General features: G+C 49.9%; 1 protein-coding gene across 1 annotated transcript in view; it reads right to left on the bottom strand.

The window, feature by feature from the left end:
* The window catches only part of CDH4 (cadherin 4), a 560,279-nt gene that overhangs the window by 452,890 nt on the left and 88,555 nt on the right, over window positions 1–18,834 (bottom strand). The window lies entirely within an intron of this gene.

An 18,834-nucleotide genomic window follows, 5' to 3' on the forward strand; every position in this document is an offset into this window, starting at 1 on the left:
TGAAACTGCTTCAGGAGATGCTGTTAAATGAGAAAAAGCAGACCATAAAAGAGTAAAATGGGTCTCCTGTGTGTGTGTGTGTGTGTTTATATACACGCAACCTCCATCTATTGTCATGCTGTCCATGATATATTTAAAAATCAAGTTGTAGCACACTATGTAGTAAATCTATTTGTGTTAAAAAATAACAAGAAGGTAGAAAAATGGTCAGAAGAGATAACCAGGAGTGTCATAAGTAACACGTATGTTGCTAAGTACATGAGGAGATGGTAAACCATGTTTGCTGTCAATAATACATAAATCAGAGGTCATGCTATCATCTTGGACCCGTCCCAGTGCACAAAGTAAGCAGCCGGGCGTTGCCACATGCGATGGGGGCGTGAGGACCAGGCTCCTTGGCTGGGACTCATGGGAGTTATTTACACTGTGGAGAGTAATTGGGCACGATCACGACGTGTGGAACATTCGAATCCCTCAGCCTCTACTCAAGCGAGAAAAACTCACCTATGTGTCCATGGAATCGTGGACCACACCCTGAAGTCCACACACGGGGGTGTGGACAAACTGTGGAACTCACATAACAGAGTGTTAGATGGTGGCCAAAAGGTACACTTTCTGACCCTTACCAAAATAATTCTGAGTGAAAAACACTCAGTGCCCAAAAATTACGTACAAAGATGCCCATTTATTAAAATTAAAATAACCAAAACCAAGGAATATATACTTCTCAGTGAAACATTCAAATGTGATAAAACCATATTAGAAGGCAAACTGGGAACAGAAGATAGCGTGATGTAGGACAGTGGTTCCCGGGCAGGGGAGGTGAGGGGCGGGGCAGTGAGAGGCGGGGATAGCATATGGGGGAGGGGTCATGAAGGCGGGTGCAAACGCTGTCTATGCTCTTGTTTTAGGGGGTTATTACTAAAGATGAATTTATAGAAATGAGAATGTGCCATGAGTCAAGTGTTAGGATTAATGTACTGGCATACTTGATTTAATTCACATACCAGCTAGAATGGGGTGTCTGCTCTATCAGTGGGTGTACTAACAGGCTTGGAGATGCGATGAGGGACATGCATCTTTCACCTTCAATCATTCTGACCTGCAAGGTTTTTCCTTTTCTTCTAACCACGGGTACATTTTCCTTTTACCATTCTTTTTTTTTTTTTTTTTTTTTTTTTTTTTTTTTTTTTTTTTTTGCGGTACGCGGGCCTCTCACTGTTACGACCTCTCCCGTTGCGGAGCGCAGGCTCCGGACGCGCAGGCTCAGCGGCCACGGCTCACGGGCCCAGCCGCTCCGCGGCACGTGGGATCCTCCCGGACCGGGGCACGAACCCGCGTCCCCAGCATCGGCAGGCGGACTCTCAACCACCACGCCACCAGGGAAGCCCTATCATTCTTGTTAACAAAATGGCAAAATTTAAGAAGAATCCCACCCAAATCAGAGGATGGAAAATCAGTCAGAGGAGGGCTGAGTGGGTTCAGCCACTCTCAGGTCACACGCGGGGGGACTGCCAGGACGGCTAGTGCTCCCTCCTCTGGGTACCACGGGCCACACCTGGTCTGCCTGGAAGGTCCAGCTTTGACCTCTTCCAAGAAGCCCCTTGGTGCCTGCAGTTCAAAATCAAGTTTCCTGAAGACACAAATATCAACGTCGGCAGCTACCGTTTATTGACTTGAGCTCTTTGTTACGTGCCAGGCTCCGTGCTGAGCACTTCGGCAAAGCTCCCTCATTCGACCCCGACAGCAAATCTGGGAGCACACGCAGCGTCCCTGGGGGGAAATTAAGCATCTCCGAGGTGGAAGAATCTGTCCAAGCCCCTGCGTAATGGCAGAGCCAGGGAACCCGGGCCCCCGTGACCTCATAGCACCACCCTGTCTTCTCTGCCCATCGGAGACCTCAAGACCCTCCCTCCCTCGTTGCTTCCCCGAAGGCATGAGCGCTTAGCGTAGGCTCAGCGCATGCCAGGACCGCAGCAGGAGGGCTGGTGGGAGAACAAAGTGAGCTGGAAGTCAGGTTGGAAGGGATTATTTAGAATGTGCAGAGACAAAGGGTCGGACAGAACGTCAGGAGGCATGGGGTGGTGGAAGAGGGATAAGCTGTAAGACATCTGGACACGAGTTCAAGGAGACTCGCGGGGCCCCCAGGTCCCCAGCTCACTGGCCAGCTCCTGGAACTAGGGCAGCAAACTGACCCCCGGCCCCTTGCAGGCGTGGGGCTTCTCCATCCCTGGATGGGGCCTGGATGAGACGCCACCTCTTCAGCAGCCCTACCCGGGCCACTTGTGGCTCGGTTCTGACCCAGTTTCCACGCTGTGGAGTGACCCTGACTCCAGCCTCACGTTTCTGCCCGTGTCAGTCCCGATAACCCCTCCACTGGGCCCACTGTCCCTACTTTGGGCCACACAGTGGAACGACTGGTGTCCCCTCAAAAGATACATCATGTCTGGACGCTGTGAATGTGACCTTGTTTGGAAAAGGGGTCTCTGCAGGTGTGATCGAGCCAAGCATCATCCTGACTGGGGTGGGCCCTAAGTCCAGTGACAAGGGTCCTTATAAGAAGACAGAAGATAGGACACAGAGGCCATGTGACGACGAAGGCAGAGCTTGGAGGGATGTGGCCACAGGCCAAGGATGCCTGGGGCCACCAGAGCTGGAAGAGGCAGGAAGGACCCTCCTCTAGACGTTCAGAGGAAGCTGGCCCTGCCGGCACCTCGGTTTCAGACTTCTGGCCTCCAGAATGGTGAGAGGATACACTTTTGTTCTAAGCCGCCCAATTGTGATAATTCATTATGACCCCAGGAAACCAAAACCACTGTCACGCCCTCTGCCTTTTTAGGGGGGTGGCAAAGGAGACCCTGGTAACCTGCTCACAGGGACGTCCACGCCTGGGGCTGGCTCCTTCCACATCAGGGTCTCCTGTCTGTGTGCTCACATGCACCCCCTTCAGAGCCTGCACCTCTCCTTCTTATCATCCTGATGAGAAAGGGACCCCACGCCCCACCCCTGGTCTTTACATAGTAAGTTAGCACCACCAAGCTTGAAAATCCCATTCAGCATCTAGAGAGCTAACAAGCAGCAAGTGAAATCTGTTTCTAGTTCTCATTTCTTATTTTTACATGTGAGCCTCTAATTAAATGAAGGATTTGGGCAGAGGTAGCAGGTATCCCTTCTATTAGACATTTCTGCTAATAACGGTGATGTTTTCAAATAATTCTCTGAAAGACGTTTTCTGATTGAGGTTTTTCCCTTTACTTGATTATGTAAAAATCAGATTGGGAGAAAAAAAAAGAAGTAAGTAACTCACATTCCTTTGAGTGGGCAGGTGGGTGGCTCAAATTTTCAAAGTAGGACTTTCCAAGGTCCAGGCCCTACTGATTCTGTTGGATTCCTTCTTAGTAACGACGTCACTTTGTTCTGAGCTTCGAGCTACCTGGTGGGGGGAAGGGGGGGAGTGGAGCACACTCTTCCCTCATTTCTCCTCCTCTAAAACGAAAGAATCTTCTATGTGGATGTTTTTGTTTATCGTCAACTGCTGGGTCATGTGAGATGGACTAATTATTTCCACAGGGTCTAAAACAAGCCCAGAGTAATTCTTATAAACTTCTGCATTTGCTTTCTCCCAAAGGACGTATTTTTCTTTTCTCCCTTAAATTCCAAAGCCCAAGTTCCTGATTGGGCCCTGGTGATATCATCTATAAAATGAGCAGGATCTCATATTGAGTGTCACTCACAAATGCCCTAGTGACCTTTCAGGGCGAAACCCTCGTGGCTCCTTCAAAGGATACATTAGGGAGGGCTCAGGCATCAGGAAGCTCATCCGGAGGTGGTGGTGCGGGCGCTGGGAGAGCAGGACCCCCGCCCCCCCTCCACATTTAGGATGCTCCATCCTGAGGTCTGCCCAAGCTTCCCCTTGCAAAGCACCATTCTGAATTTCCATCTGCCGCTTTCAGATGGTGGCGATGTCATTCGGCATGGCATGTAGCTTTCAAATATTTGCTAGATTTTGAAAGATTAAAAAGTGTTCTCATTACATACACATTTGCCCACGTCCTTCCCTCCTCTGGGTGAGTGTTGCTGATGGCTTCTGAAGCAGGCTCAGCAGGGAGAACTCTGAAGGAGCCCTGATGCCATCTTTCTTTGTAGAACCCCAAACTTCTCCTTGGCCAAAGCTATGATAGGCCCCACGCCCCCTTTTCTCACCATTAAAAATCTCCCAGTTGTAAAAAGCATGCCCATATTGAGCCATTTAACAGTTCATATGGTCTTTAAAATGCATGTCGTGTGACAGTGGATCTGGATTTGTGAATGACAGCTTTTTATTAGAACTGCCCTTCCATCTTCCGGAAAGACCGCATCTTCCTGTCTTTGCAACTTGCCAACAACATCTTAAGGGATCCAGGGAGGGGTGTACGCGGGTGGGAGGTGGCAGAGGAGAAGGAGTCTGCAAAGAGGAGCCCCTGAACCTTGTGAGTTGATGCAAAACAGACAATGCATCTGTCCACAGACACGGCGTCTGTGAGTGGATCACAACTCCATGAAGACGTGGCCCAGGACCAGGAGGCAAGGGAAGAGGGTGTGATTCTTCTATACGGTGTCCGTTCAACCGTGAGGCAGCAATAAAGGTATTAATTTAGCCACAAACATTGAAATGTGTACAGTAAGATGGATTTTTTTAACAGTTCAGTGTGGCATAACCTTAATGCTGTACATTAAAATCATTCATTACAATGAATAAATAGCTTAATGAGATCGGAAGAATTGAGCAGTCTCCCCGTAAATGTGTGATGAAGTGAAGCAGGCGATGGCTGTCACTGAATATAAATTATGCAAAAATAATACCCTTAATACCTTCTCTCCAGGTGCCTTGTTGCTTTTGTTGAATATTCAAAGGGACGGCTTCCCAGGACAATATCAAATTAGTCTGTGTAATAAAAAAAAGTCTGCCACAAAATTATCTACGCCATCCTTATCTGCATAACTCTCCACTTTAAACAAAGGCCAATTATCGTCTGATTTTCTTTGAATGATTTGTCTCCGCTCTCAGCAATGCTACCTGAAGTGATTCTTCTTGTTTTATATTCCTGAAGTTGACACTTCACTTCTAAAACTTGCAGTGGGGACTTAGGCAAAGACTGTTCCAGCACAGGGGCGGTGAGTAGAGTTGGTTCAACAGAATGGGAAAGAATGTCACTGCAATTTTTCTATTGCTCCTTAAAAGGATCCTTAGTCAAATCAGTGCATTTTAATGAGGCATTTGAATATCCTTTTTTTTTTTTAAGTAGGACCATCCCTCTCCTTCATTTTAGGTTGCAAGAGTGATAGTTATACTGTAAACTGCAGGGAGGGACAGGGTATTTAGATACCAGCCATAAGTGCACCTCCACCAGTGTCTTCTCCCTCCGGGAAAGGAGGTTCCGAATTTGCTTAATGGCCTTCAGGATTTTCCTACGCTGGACTAACTTTGATACCTATAAAAATCATGGATGTATTGCAACTATTCTGTCCTGCTTGGTATTGGGGAGAAGGGCAGGAATACTTTGCATGGCCGACTGCCAGTTAAGGCAGCTCTGTCCTGTGGGCTTGCCCATCAGGGGCTGAGAGAGCAGAGATCTTCCTGGAGCCACGGAGACCCAGCCGAGGGGCTCACTCCGAAACCACGTGTGTGTTCCACATCTGATCTCCAGACCCTCCCAAGGAGCAGATCCTGAAACGCACTATGTTCTAAGCTCCAGCTTTAATCTATCAAAAGGAAGCACCCCGCCATGCCACAGGCAGGCGAGATGGTACAGCCCAGCATCCGTATCGCCTCCTATTTTTCAGTCACCCTACCTGGCATTCTCAGACTCTCACCCTACCTGGCATTCTCAAACTCCCCTTTCATAAGTAAAAAAAAAAAACCCAAAAAACCCTGGGGTCAGGATGGTGAAGACTTTACTTAAAGTCACACAGCAATGACACGGGGGCCTGGGATGTAAACACACATCTCTCTGACTTGAAATTGAGCCCTCGAAAGAAAATTATGCCTCCAATATGAGGACTGTACCAATTGTCAGCTTCTTGCTTGTGATATTGTACTAGAGTCATGTGACAGGTTACAGGCAGGGGAAATTGGGTAAAGGGACCTTTCTGTACTATCTTTGCAACTTCCCTGTAAATCTGTAATTACTTCAAAGTAAAAGTTTATCAGTTATGCTAAGCCATCTTTTATCCCTCTACCCAAAGCTGCGTATGGTGGGTTGAATGGTGCTCCCTCCCCAAAAGATACGTCCATGTCAAGCCCTGGAAACTGTGTATGTCACCTTATTTAGGAAAAGAAAGTTTGCAGACTTAATTCAGAATCTGGAGAGAAAGAGAATATCCTGGATTACCTGGTTGGGCCCCAAATCCAGTGACAAGGACTCTTATAAGAGACACACAGAGGAGAGAAGCCCTGTGGAGACGGAGGCAGAGCTTGGAGAATGTGGCCACAAGCCCAGGGACGCCTGGAGCCCCCAGAAGCTGGAAGAGGCAGGAAGGACCCTCCCCCAGAGCCTGCAGGGGGCACAACGCTGCCCACACCTTGCTACAGCAGCCTCAGGAACCTAGTCCAGTGTACGTTCAAACTTTTCAAGGAAGGAAATCTGTAGCCCAATGAAACTTGTAAAACCATTTTCCCCAAACGTGTTCATTCAGATCAAGCAAAATCAACACAATATTAAGAACTAAAAGGACAGAGCAGTCACAGTATTGCTTACATATGGGGACACAAGGAGGGACCCTTGACCTGCCCACCCACTCCTTACGGGGTCCATGCTGACCGCTCTTCAGCCACAGTCCTAGGAGTCGACCCAGTGAGGTCCAGACCTGTGTGGGGCGCTACCTTAAGAAGTCAGACGGGGAGGGATGGTAGCGCCATCTACAGGGCACTGAAGGGTTGCCTTAAACCTTAAACCGTGATTCCTACATCGTAACAGCCTAGGAGCTTCCGGTTCTGAAAGGGACACGAAATGACCTTAACACGGAATTGTTTTCGAGAATTCGGTGCACGCCCTTCGGACCCGATTAAAGACTCTGAGGTTTGGAAGGACGGCGGTCAGTGGGTTACGGAAAGCCACTGGCAGGCGGTTTTGTTTCCGATATGAGCTGAGAGGAGAAAGACCAGCTTCCCTTCCTTCCAGACAGAAGCTCCAAAGGCTCTTAGATTTCGCATGAGGTCAGTCTTACTCAAAGCTCCCAGGGGCATCGGGGCTTTGGGACGGGGATGGGTTCCGTCCCTGCATGCACTGAGGCGCCTAAAGCAGCAAGGTCCCCACCTGGGCGGGGTGGGAGGGGCCCTGGGCCCAGTGCCATCCAGAGCATCGCAAACACCCCCGAGAGTCAATGACACTTCAAGTTCACCTTAACCATCACTTCTCATCCAAGTGGTGCTCTGACGTCAAAGTCTCGGTGCCGGAGGGTTTCACACTGAGGCCAGGGGTGCAAGTGGGAGAGACAGGGACAGAAGGGTAGAGGCCACCCAACAACTCGGCCATCCACTGACACACACGGGGCCAGACCCTCACCTGCCAGAACCCAGGAGTCCCCGCCCACGGCATTCTCTAAAGGAAGCGGGAAAAGCAGAAGCGGTCGCCTGAGCTCCTCGGTGAACGGGCCACGAGAGACGGCCACGCTCCCCACGCTCCCTGCTCCATTTTAGATCAAGCCACAAAGTCTTCAATAATTACAGAGCGCTGCTTGCAAAATATGTCACCAGCCGTCCCTTCCAAATCCCCAGTTACCCTGGCAACGCAGACATGAACGACAGCAGCCGCCCGCCACGTACTGGTGGTGGGCGCACGTTCGTTTTTTGATCGTCCTACGGCTCCGAGCTTGCCTGACTAGTGCTCCTGGGTGGGGATGAAGGAGGCGGCCCTACAGGCAGGAGAAGCGGGCTTTGACTCAGGAAATACGTCCTTCCGTGGGGACCACCCAGGAAGCCGGTGGGACCAGGATACCTGCCAAGGGAACCTTCTGGGAGGAGGGGCCGTGTGTGGATGCCTCACGCCGCCTGCGGTCCTGGCTTGGCGCACAAATCTGTGTGACTCAGAGAAGTTTCTCCACACCCCTGAGCCTGTGTCCTTCACCTGTGCCGGGGAAACCTCAGCCCCCCTCCCAGGGCTGGCCGGAGGGTCCGTGCTGGTCCCACAGAAAGGAGAGCCCACGCGAACCACAGGGGCAAGAACACACGGGAAGCGGCTGTTCCAGGGCAGGCCCTCCCCGCACGACTGATCTGAACTCTGCCCAGGGAGGCATCGCCCATGCTCACCAAGCCCAAGTCCACGGCTCCCGCCCCTACCCCCTGGATCTCGCCTGCTCGCTCTGCTGGCCCCAGGCTTGTCCAGCCTCCACACCTGTGCTGGGGCCCTTTCTCCAACCTGGGCAAGCTGGCCCCCCTCCTAGTCCCGGTCCAAGCCTCGCTCTCTCCAGGAAGACGACCCCCCCGCTACTCTGGCCCTCCCTCCCCCGAGGCTTTTTCTAACAGCACTCGCGTTCCACACCACAGAATTCCAGGGTGATTCATCCTCGTGGCCACTTTCTCACGGATTCTATGCTCACCTCGCCAACAGCAGTGGGGTGCAGACAACAGAACCTCACCACCCACTCTACCACCTTCACCACCAACACACAACAACAGCCACCACCTGGACCACAATCTCTACCACATTACCACCACCAGCACCATCATCAACGCCATACAGCCACATAACCACCAGCACCGTCACACAATCACCACCATCACCAATCCCATCTCTACCACAGGGACCACCACCATCACCTCCACTATGAACTGTGACCCCCCCACCAGCCCAGAACCAGTTCTATCACCTCCAATACTATGGTCATCACCACCACCATCACCTTCATCACCACCAGTGTGACAACCACCACCGTGACGGTCACCACCATCACCTAGCACCCTCTCTACCACAAGGACCACCAGCACCATCTAACTCTACTGAGCACTTAATAGATGCCACGCATTCTTTTAAGTATCAACCTTATAAAAACGCTGCGAGGTGGGTATTTTTACCCCATTTTACAGCTGAGAGAACAGAGACCCAGACAGCTTAAGTAACTTGTCCAAGGCCACAGGGGAAGTACGTGGAGGAGCCAGGACCTGAGTCCAGGCAGTCTGACTCAAGTCAACACTCTTAACTCCAACCCCGAGAGCACCCCCTTCTCTGGACTCCCGGGGAACTCCCCAGGTGTGCCCTGACATGCCACGCTGCTGTGAAGTGATGCCCTGGTCGACCTCACAGCTCACGCCCTCCCCACCCCACAGCCTGGCCATCAGCTCCTCTGAGCAGCCTTCCCGGATCCTGTGTGTGAAGGGGTCAGACCTCTCCTCTGTATCATGTGGCACTGAGCTCGTCTTCTAAATCTTTCTCCCCTATTAGCCCGTGAGCTCCTCAGGAGGGACCATGCCATCCTACTGTCAGAAAACCAGCACCAAGATCCATTCCTGATCCATAGCAGGTGTTTGACAAATGTTTAAAAACTCAGAGGGGCTGACCTGTCAAAGCTGGTTGTCTCCCTGCCATCAGGAGCACCACCATCTTTGTAGCTCTAGGCTCTCCCAAACCCGCCACGTGCACCCCATCCCCAGGCGCCTGTACCTGCACCCAGGGACCACCCCCTGCTCTATGAGTAGCAGCATCCACGCCTGTTTCGTCACTTTCTGCAGAGGCCAGGGGGTCCCACGTGTTTATGTGAGTCCAAAGAGTTTACACAGTTACACACGTATTTCCCCCTCTTCATGCCACCACGCATTTGAATAAATCACACTGAGCACTTAAGGTGCCCCTGATGGTTTCAACCCAATAGCATCCAGAAGGGAAGAATGAGGATTGTGATTTCTCAGTTGACAAAATAGCCCCGATAGCCCCCACAACTGGCCAAGGTCACCAGACAATTCAGGTGTAAGCCTGGTATGAGAAGTGATGGCTCCTGGTTTCTGGTTTCTAGTCCTGTTTAGCGGGGAGGTCAGAGACAGAGAGGGTTTTCTATAGTTTTATCTGCTGCTTTTTCTCGATTAAGTCCATATGGTCCTAAGAGGCCCAGGATGAAATTCTGCTGCATTATCTGCAAAGAACAAAGAATATCATTGCTGTTTTTAGAACAATAAAAGGAGCCCTTGAATGCGTCTTCAAGAATTCAAAATGAGCGATTGAAAGGGCACAGCCTGTTTCACTCATCTGGTGCAAAACGGTACAGCCAGCCTTCCTGCTCACCAGTCTTTGCTGGCTCTCCCCTCAGAGCTGTGACTGACCTGGGCCCCGGACTTGACTGGTGGTGAATGTCACATGCACAAAGGCACACAACTTTATCCCGGGCGACAGGGCTGGGTGGGAGTGGTGACGACACAGGGAACCCATCCCGACCAAGGGCCACTGCTGCCCCGGCCAGCCGTCCCTGCCAGCAGGAATGGGCCCCGCAGCCGGAGCCTACACTGTGTTAGAAAACAAGCCAGAAATAATGATTTTTATGAAAAATATGATTAAGTGTTGACATCTGGATTAAAAAACAAAAATTTGAAACATTGCACAAGGCACATAAAAGACACGGGATCTGGCCTGACTGCTCCTTTATGCTGCAGGTTTAGAACATTTAATCTCATTTCCAGGAACAGCAATGCACTTTTGGCCTGACCCTACACCTGTGATGTTGCATTCTAACCCAGTGACCGTGTCCTACTACTAAAGAGCTGGCCCTCCTTCCACCTGGCAAAGGCCTATGGGACAAGGTTTGCTCCTCATGTGAGGTGACATTGATAGCTGGCTGGCTTGGGGTTGGTGCCGGGGAGGCCCAGCCTGGGGGTCCCCCAGAAGTGGTGCCAGGGTGAACAAGATCTCTGCGGGCCCATGAATGTTGCCAAGGTGCCAGTGGTCCAGCCATGTTGGAGGCTGCTCCTAGTTACTCCCACTTTATTGAGAGAGGAATTTGCCACTCCTGGTCCAAGTGAAGCCACTGTATCTGCAAGTAGATTTCCCGAAACTACAGGGAGCAGTGTCCACGGAGCACAGTGTCCACGGAGCACAGTACCCGGGCAAGACTGTGGTGACTGAGAGACAGACAGAGCCTGTGCGCTGAGGCACTGGCCTTGCTGGTTTTCTCTAGACATGAATACTGGGCAGGAAAGGCTGGGGTACCAGGTCCTGACACAGCTGCGTGTGACTCCGGGCCACACCCTGGCCGTGTGACTGCAGGACAGGGGCTGAGTCAGACACCAGGGATGGACGGGGCCTGGGAGGGCGTGGCGTTTGGCCCTCAGGGACGATTGGGCAGCCAAGCTGGCCGCGTGCTTCTTCGGGGGCCAAAAGGCCCAGCCCACACAAAGTGTCAGAGGTGGACACAGGATCACAGATGTGGAACAAAAGCACTGAATTCAGGCGTGGAATCCCAGTGTGGGAACGTGGAATCCCAGCGTGGGAATGTGGATTCACGTAGAGTGATTTCTTTCACCTGAAATGGGCAGTGTGTTTACAAACACCGGACCAAACCCCACTCCTGAGTCATCTTCACGAGACCGGCTTGGTGTGTCCCCAGATGCCGGCAGCAAATGTTTGGCAGAGGTGAGGGGCGGAAGACAGGAGCCACATCACGGCAGAGGAAGCTCTCAGACGCTCAACCTGCCTCCGAGATGTGCCCGACACTGCGGTGAAGCCGGTTTCCGGCACCCGAGTCTTCCGCTGGGCTCTCACAGTGCAGCTCTGGGGTCCCACAGGAACACACAGCCCTCACTCTCAGGGCCGTGATCCAGTGACCAGCTGGAAACACACGCATTCCATCGCATGGCAGTGTGGACCCTGCAACAAAGGCCTGCTGGGCCCTGGGGGTCGGGGGTGGGGGCTGCGGGGTGGGGGAAGGGAGGTGTTCAAGCGCAGAATGGCCAAAGGGCTGGGAAGCCCCGGAAAGAGAAACAAGGAGGAGCCTGGAGGGGAACCAGATGGTCTGTCTGCACCACACTAGCTGGATGGCCTTTGCTGGCCGGACTGCGGCCTGGCAGTTTAAAGTATGTCTGCAGAGTCGCCCAGTTCCTGAGTGAGAAGCAGGGAGTCTACTGATGCCTCCTGAATGCCGGTGGTGTGTGTGTGGTGTGTGTGTGTATGGGGCTGTCCCAGGAAGAGACTGTCTCTCCGCCCTCCCCCCAGGACCACAGGCCCCAAGGTGGTCTCTAGGAGAGGCTGCAAGTTGACAGAAGTGCCCTATGGCCTCCAAACTCAGCATGGAGGCCCGCCAGGGCCAAGTGTGCCTCGTCTCCCCTCCCCCCACCTCCCCTGCACGGTCCCTGCCAGGCCCCGTGCAGCCCGCGGCCAAAGCAATCAGGGCGGCTCCAGAGGCTTGTGCAGGGCTCCTTGCACCAGGCTGCGATCAGATTACACGCTCCAGCACCCAGCCTGGCTCGCGGCACAAAGGAGGAATCCATTCATTCACACCGAGACCAATTAAAAAGTAGGCAGGCTCCCAAATAAAAACCCCCAAGCTGTGCGTTCCCAATCTCTCCCAGGAAGTGACCACCACCCTCACGGCTGACATCCTGGGGGGATAGGCAGGGCAGAGCCCAGAGACAGAACCAAGGCGGGTGCTCTGCCGTTTCCCGGCTCGGACGAGAGGGTCGCCATCGGTTCCCAAACCCCTCACTGCTTGGGCACAGCACTAAGCCTCACCGCAGCCTACTCCAAACCAAGCCTTAACGGAGTCGTTTTGGGTACTCTCATTAAAGAGCTTAATATCCAGGCGACAGGGGGAAAAAACTGCCTCCACATCACAGCCTCTGTAAAAACAATGCTGTAAAAATTTACCACTGATTTATTTACAAAGTAAGAGATGCAATCGGTATTTAAGCAACTCGCCAGAATGATCTGTCTTATCCTAACGTGGTCATGTTACAAGCCGGGATGGCAGCGTCTGACTCCTTCTCCAGGACTTAGAACCAATGAATAGTTGGTCCCGGACCTTTGAGGATGAAATGCCCCGTGTGGTGCAAACAATGACCCAGGAGAGGTCAGAGGCCTGCCAGTCAGAGGGAGGAGGCGTGGCCATGGGAGGAGGTATAAAGGCCCCCGGATGCCCTGGCCTCGGAGAATGCCCACCCCCACCACCACCCCATGCCCACTACCAGCTCCTTCCCATCCTGCGTGCATCACAAAGGCCACCATCAGCATTTATCTCAGAGCCAGGAGCTCCTTGAAGGCAGGGAGACTGTGGATTCAGCCCAGCTCTCTACCCAGGTGCTCAAGATGAAAGGACAGGGTCGTCTCTGAGCCTCCCCTCCCCCTGGGGCCCTCCAGCTCCACCTGCAGAACATAGCTGAACCATCCACTCCTCTTCATGTCCCTCCGCCACTCCTCTGCCAGGTGTGGGCCTTCAGCATGGATGGCAGCTCCACCTGGATAGCAGCAACGGCCTTCCTGGCTGGAAGCCCCACCTGGTCCCCAATCAGTTCTCCCATCAGCAGCAGACAACTGACGCACCAGACGCTGTGCTGCTTATAAACCTTCTCCCAGGCTCCCCAATACCCAGGATAGAATCCACACCCTACCATGCTCTGGTTCCTGCCCCTCTCCCCCTATCCCCCGTCCTCCTGAGCTAAAGCCACAAGACAGGGCCTTTTTGTGTCCCCAGGACTCTGAAAAGCCTCCCGTTGTGGCCAGCTGCACCTCTGTTCTCTCTGATCAGTGTGGCCGCTGCCTTCTCCTCATTCACGTCTCAACTCAAATGGTGCCTCTGCAGGGGTCTTCTCTGACCATCTGATCTAAAGAACTCCCTGGATCCCATCTCTCTGAATCTGACATTGCTCACTTACTTTTTTTTTTTTTTTACTCTTATTTCAATATAATTTCAGACTTACAGAAAAATTACAAGAATATGACAAATAATTCCCATATTCCCTTCACGTAGATTTCCTTAACCCCATTTGCTTGATCTCTAATAAATACTCTAATGTATATTTTCTAGAACCAAGGACATCACATCCCAATTCAGATATCAAGATCAGGATGATGATGTTGACTCAACATTATAATCTAATCTACAGACTTTACCCAGATTTCACTAACTGTCCCAAGCATGTCCTTTAGTAAAAAAAAAAAAAGAAAAAGAAAAAAGAAAAAAAAAATCCCAGATAGGACATTGTACTCTGTTGTTTCCACTCAAATTTTGTTTGACTGGAAATTTAATCAGTTTCTGTGTTTCATGACTTAAGACATTTAGTATAGAATGTAAACGTTACTGTAGAATGTTCCTCAATTTGGGTTTGTGGGATGGTTCCCCACGAGTAAATTCAGGATATTTAAGGATACCACAGAATGATGCTGTGTCCTTCTCAGTGCCTTATGCCAGGAGGCACGTGGTCACGATTTGCTCTGTTTCTGGTAATGTTAACTCCGATCACTTCGTAAGACGGTGTCTGCCAGGTTTCTCTCATGAAACTTACTGTTTATCTTATAAACAGTATCTTCAGGGAGGTTATTATCTACACATCCTGTTGCTCCTCAACCTTCACCAACTAGATTTAGCGCCTACTGGTGCTTCCTCCCTAAATCAACTATTATTATGTGCTTGTTAAACGGTGATTTTCTGGGTCCGTCACTCACCCCTCATTCATAAGCTGATGTTCTGGTGTAAGGAGCCTCTGCCCCTCCCCCCACCATCATTTTTTTTTAATGTCAGTGTGGACTCCAGGATTCTTACCTTATTCTATAGGTCATGACCCACTACTGTCCTCATTCATCATTCGTTTCTGATTCTCAAATGTCCCCAGATGGGGCCAGCAGGAGCCCCTTCAGGCTGGGTCCTGTGTCTCTTCACCATGTTCCCTTATTGTATACACTGCTCTTCTAACCGGCCTCGCCTAGAAGCAGCTAGAATTCTGAGGCTGACTCGTGTGTCTACCTCCTTAGTTACTAGCTTGTCTTAATGTCAGCCTCATTTACTGGGGCGCCTTCAGCTCTGGAAAGTATCTGGCACAGAGCGAACAGTTAACCAAAGACAAGCGTCAGATGTGTTCAGACCCGGGGAGCTTGCGGGACCAGGTGCTCACGGGAACCCTAGGGGGTACTCTGGGCGCCCTGCCCATAACCCTGGCCCCAGCGTGACTGAGGCTGGGACACCCGACAGTCAGTGCCCGAGAAGGCCTGCCGGGTGGACGCCCCGGCCAGTGACCGGCGGGTGGGGTGCTGGGTGAAGGCTGGCCTCCTCCTTCCTTGCAGTGGGATCTATGTGGCCTCCTAGGGGGTCCCCCAGAGAGACTGAGCTGAAGTTCCTCAAGTCCGTGACCCCCATTAAAACATCCTTTTTTGGTTTTCCTCCTTGCTCTGTCACCCCTCCCTAAGCTTCCTGGTCTCATGCTCCAAATAAGCATCTTGCACCCCATCCTTGCGGCAGGCTCTCTCTCCTTTTAGGGGACCCTAAACCAAGACAGGAGCCTCACCTTAAGATGAGATCCAATGCTGCAGACACTTGCTAGAGATGAACTAGATGCAGGAGCTCAGCAATAAGCAGGATGATAAGTAGGACCTACTGGTCCTCTCATCACCGAAGAAAACAAGCTGGTCACCAACAGTGTTCATACACACATGCACACACACACGCACGTGTACCCGTGCACGCCCACACATTCACACATGTGAGTACACGCACGCAAAGATGGCCTGGGGGATCCACAGGTAAGTTCTACCAAGCAATCAAGAGAGGATTTTAATCCTCCATCATTTCCCTGGAGAGCAGGAAAAGAGGGAGCCCTCCCTGTTTGGTTTCACAAAGCTGGTATATAACCTTAATGCCAAAACCAGGCCAGAAAATTACATGGACAAATTACAGTTCACCTTCCTCTTTAGCACAGATGTAAAACTCTGCAAACTAAATCCAGCACGTTGTCTCTCACGGCCAAGCAGAGTTTATCCCAGCAACACAAATTTGTGTGTTCATGCAATTTTCTCCACGAACAGATTAAAGAGGGAAATTACAAGATTATCTCAACAGAAGGAAAAAAGTCCCAAGAAAATGTCATAGCAAACTGGGAATGAAAGAGCCCCTTCTTAAAGCTCATAAAGAATAATCTTGTTAAACATACAGCGAACACCGTCTAATGATGAGTCTTTACAGTCTTTAGATGAGGGAGCAGACAAAGTCACCTGCTACTGAAGTCTCTAGTTAACACTGACTGATTAGTAAGGAAGGACGGTCAAAGATACAAAGATGGGAAGAAACAAAATAATAGTATTCAGGGATGATATGATTATCCACTTGGAGGAACCCCAATTAACCTATAATTTATTAGAAATAAGAAACTGAACAGATTGCTAGATAGAATTTTACAAGTGTTCATTGCTTCTCAATACCACAGAATGGGTAGAACATGTAATTTAATAAGAGATGCTGTTTCTAATCACATAAAAAATATGAAGTAACCATAAGTAGCTCTAACAAGAAATGTGCAAGGACTTTAGGGAGAAAACTATACAATATTACAGAAAAAAATTAGAATATTTGCATAATGGAGAAATAAATCTCTAGCATAAATATGTCAGTTTTTACCTGACTGGCCTTTAGGTTCAAAGAAATTCTAATTAAAATTTCAGAGTATTTTTGTGGAAAGAGATTTTCTATGGAAGAGCAAAGGATCAAGAACAGGCAGGACGGTCTTGGTGAGAATGAGGGGGAACTGTGCCTACACTACTCCGAGACTTAAGAATAGGGGCTTCATTAATCTAGGGTAGCACTGGTGCAGGTTTCAACAAACAGAAAATCCAGAAACACATCCACACACATATGAAAAATTTCCATATGAAGAACTGGTATTGAAAATTAGTAGGGAAAGGAATAGCTACCCAATCTACTGTCTGCAACAATCAGCTATTCATAAAGAATGAAGTGAAATTGGATTTCTGCCTCACGTCATTGACAAAACCAGTTCCCAAAGGATGAAGAACTTAAACCTGAACTTTTAGAAAAAATTTAGAAGCAAATGTAGCAGAATACTTATATGACTTTGGAAGAATTTCCTAAGTAAGGCACACAAAAAAAATCAATATATACAGAAATATATACAGAAAATCACTGATAACTTCCCCAGCACTCAATTAAGAACTTGTGTTTACCAAAGGACACCATAAAGAAAGTTGAAGGACAGGACACCAGTAGGGAGAAAATATTTCCCAAAACAAATCTAATAAAGAATTAGTATCTAGAGTATATATAAAATCTACTATAGATCAGTAAGGAAATGATAGCAGAAAAATGAGTAAAAGACCCAAACTAAAGTTTAACAACAGAAATAAAAGAAAAAGGTCAAGCAAACATATGAAAAGATGTTCAACCTCATTAAGAATTTTGGAAATGGAAATGATACCACCCAATGACAAGTCAAACATCTTCCAAATATCGGACCAAAGACTGAAAAGTACTTGGAGCGATAGGAATTCTAATACACTGCTGATGGGAGTGTCCGTTTTCCCAATCGCTTTGGAAAACAATGTGATGTTTTCGATTAAAGTTGAAAGTAAGCAGATCTTAGTCTACAAGCCAGCAATTTCATCGTGGGTCTGTTAACAAGGGAAACTTACACATCGACAGGAGAAACATGAAATTAAAAAGTTCAGAGAAGTACCATTGGTAAAAGGAAAAAAACTGGAAACAAATCAAATGTCCATCAACAGGCAGGTGAATAAATTACACTATATTCATACAAGCTGTGGGGCAGTGACAATGAACAAATCACAGCTATAATAGCAACATGAGGGAGTCACATAAAACATGTATTTTTTAATTTAAAAAACTGCAGGCACAGGGGACTTCCCTGGTGGTCCAGTAGTTAAGAATCCGCCTTCCAATGCAGGGGACATGGGCTGGATCCCTGGTCGGAAAACTAAGATCCCACATGCCGCAGGGCAACTAAGCCTGCGTGCCACATGTACGGAGCACACGCACGCCGGAGCCTGTGCGCCACAAGGAGAGAGAAGCCCACGTGTCACGAATGAGACCCGACGCAGGCAAAAATTAACAACAAAAAAGCTGCAGGCACAGCCAGATGCACGTAACTGCACTTTGTAAATGCACCAGAAGTATGTTTTCCAGGCGAGAAAGCAGAGGCCCAAGGGGCTGGGTGGGCTTGCTCCAGACCCCAGGGGCAGCACTGGGACTTGAACCCAATGGCTGGCTCCAGAGTCTACATGGTTAATCTTTTTCTAGGCTGGTTCTCAGCACTGAGTGAAAAAAGCCAGATCACAGAGCATTTGGTATGGTTTTCCATTTTTGTAAAGCTCAATCAACAAGCAAAACAAAACAATGAGTGTTACAGGAAATGATGAACACAAAATTCAGAGTCAGGCAGGGGGCTCCTATTGGACACATAAGGGTCTATCTTTATGTTGGGAGCTTATTTTTTCTATTCTTTAAAACATAGTTATAGGGCTTCCCTGGTGGCGCAGGGGTTGAGAGTCCACCTGCCGATGCAGGGGACGCGGGTTCGTGCCCCGGTCCAGGAAGATCCCACATGCCACGGGGCGGCTGGGCCCGTGAGCCGTGGCCGCTGCGCCTGCGCGTCCGGAGCCTGTGCTCCGCAACGGGAGAGGCCACAGCAGTGAGAGGCCCGCGTACCGCAAAAAAAAAACCCCAAACCCCCCAAAACATAGTTATACATTCTTGTTGGCATTAACATTTCATATATTGTTCAGGAGCCATCTCAGGGGGAAAAAAACTAAAGTAAAAACAACCACACACACCAAATCAAAGGAGAAAAGGTCACCAGCCTGGCCTCTGATCCAGCCTGGAAAGTGTATTTACAAGTGTCCCAGCTGACGACCGGGATTG

This window comes from Kogia breviceps, chromosome 14, assembly GCF_026419965.1.
Source record: "Kogia breviceps isolate mKogBre1 chromosome 14, mKogBre1 haplotype 1, whole genome shotgun sequence".
Classification (NCBI taxonomy): domain Eukaryota; kingdom Metazoa; phylum Chordata; class Mammalia; order Artiodactyla; family Physeteridae; genus Kogia; species Kogia breviceps.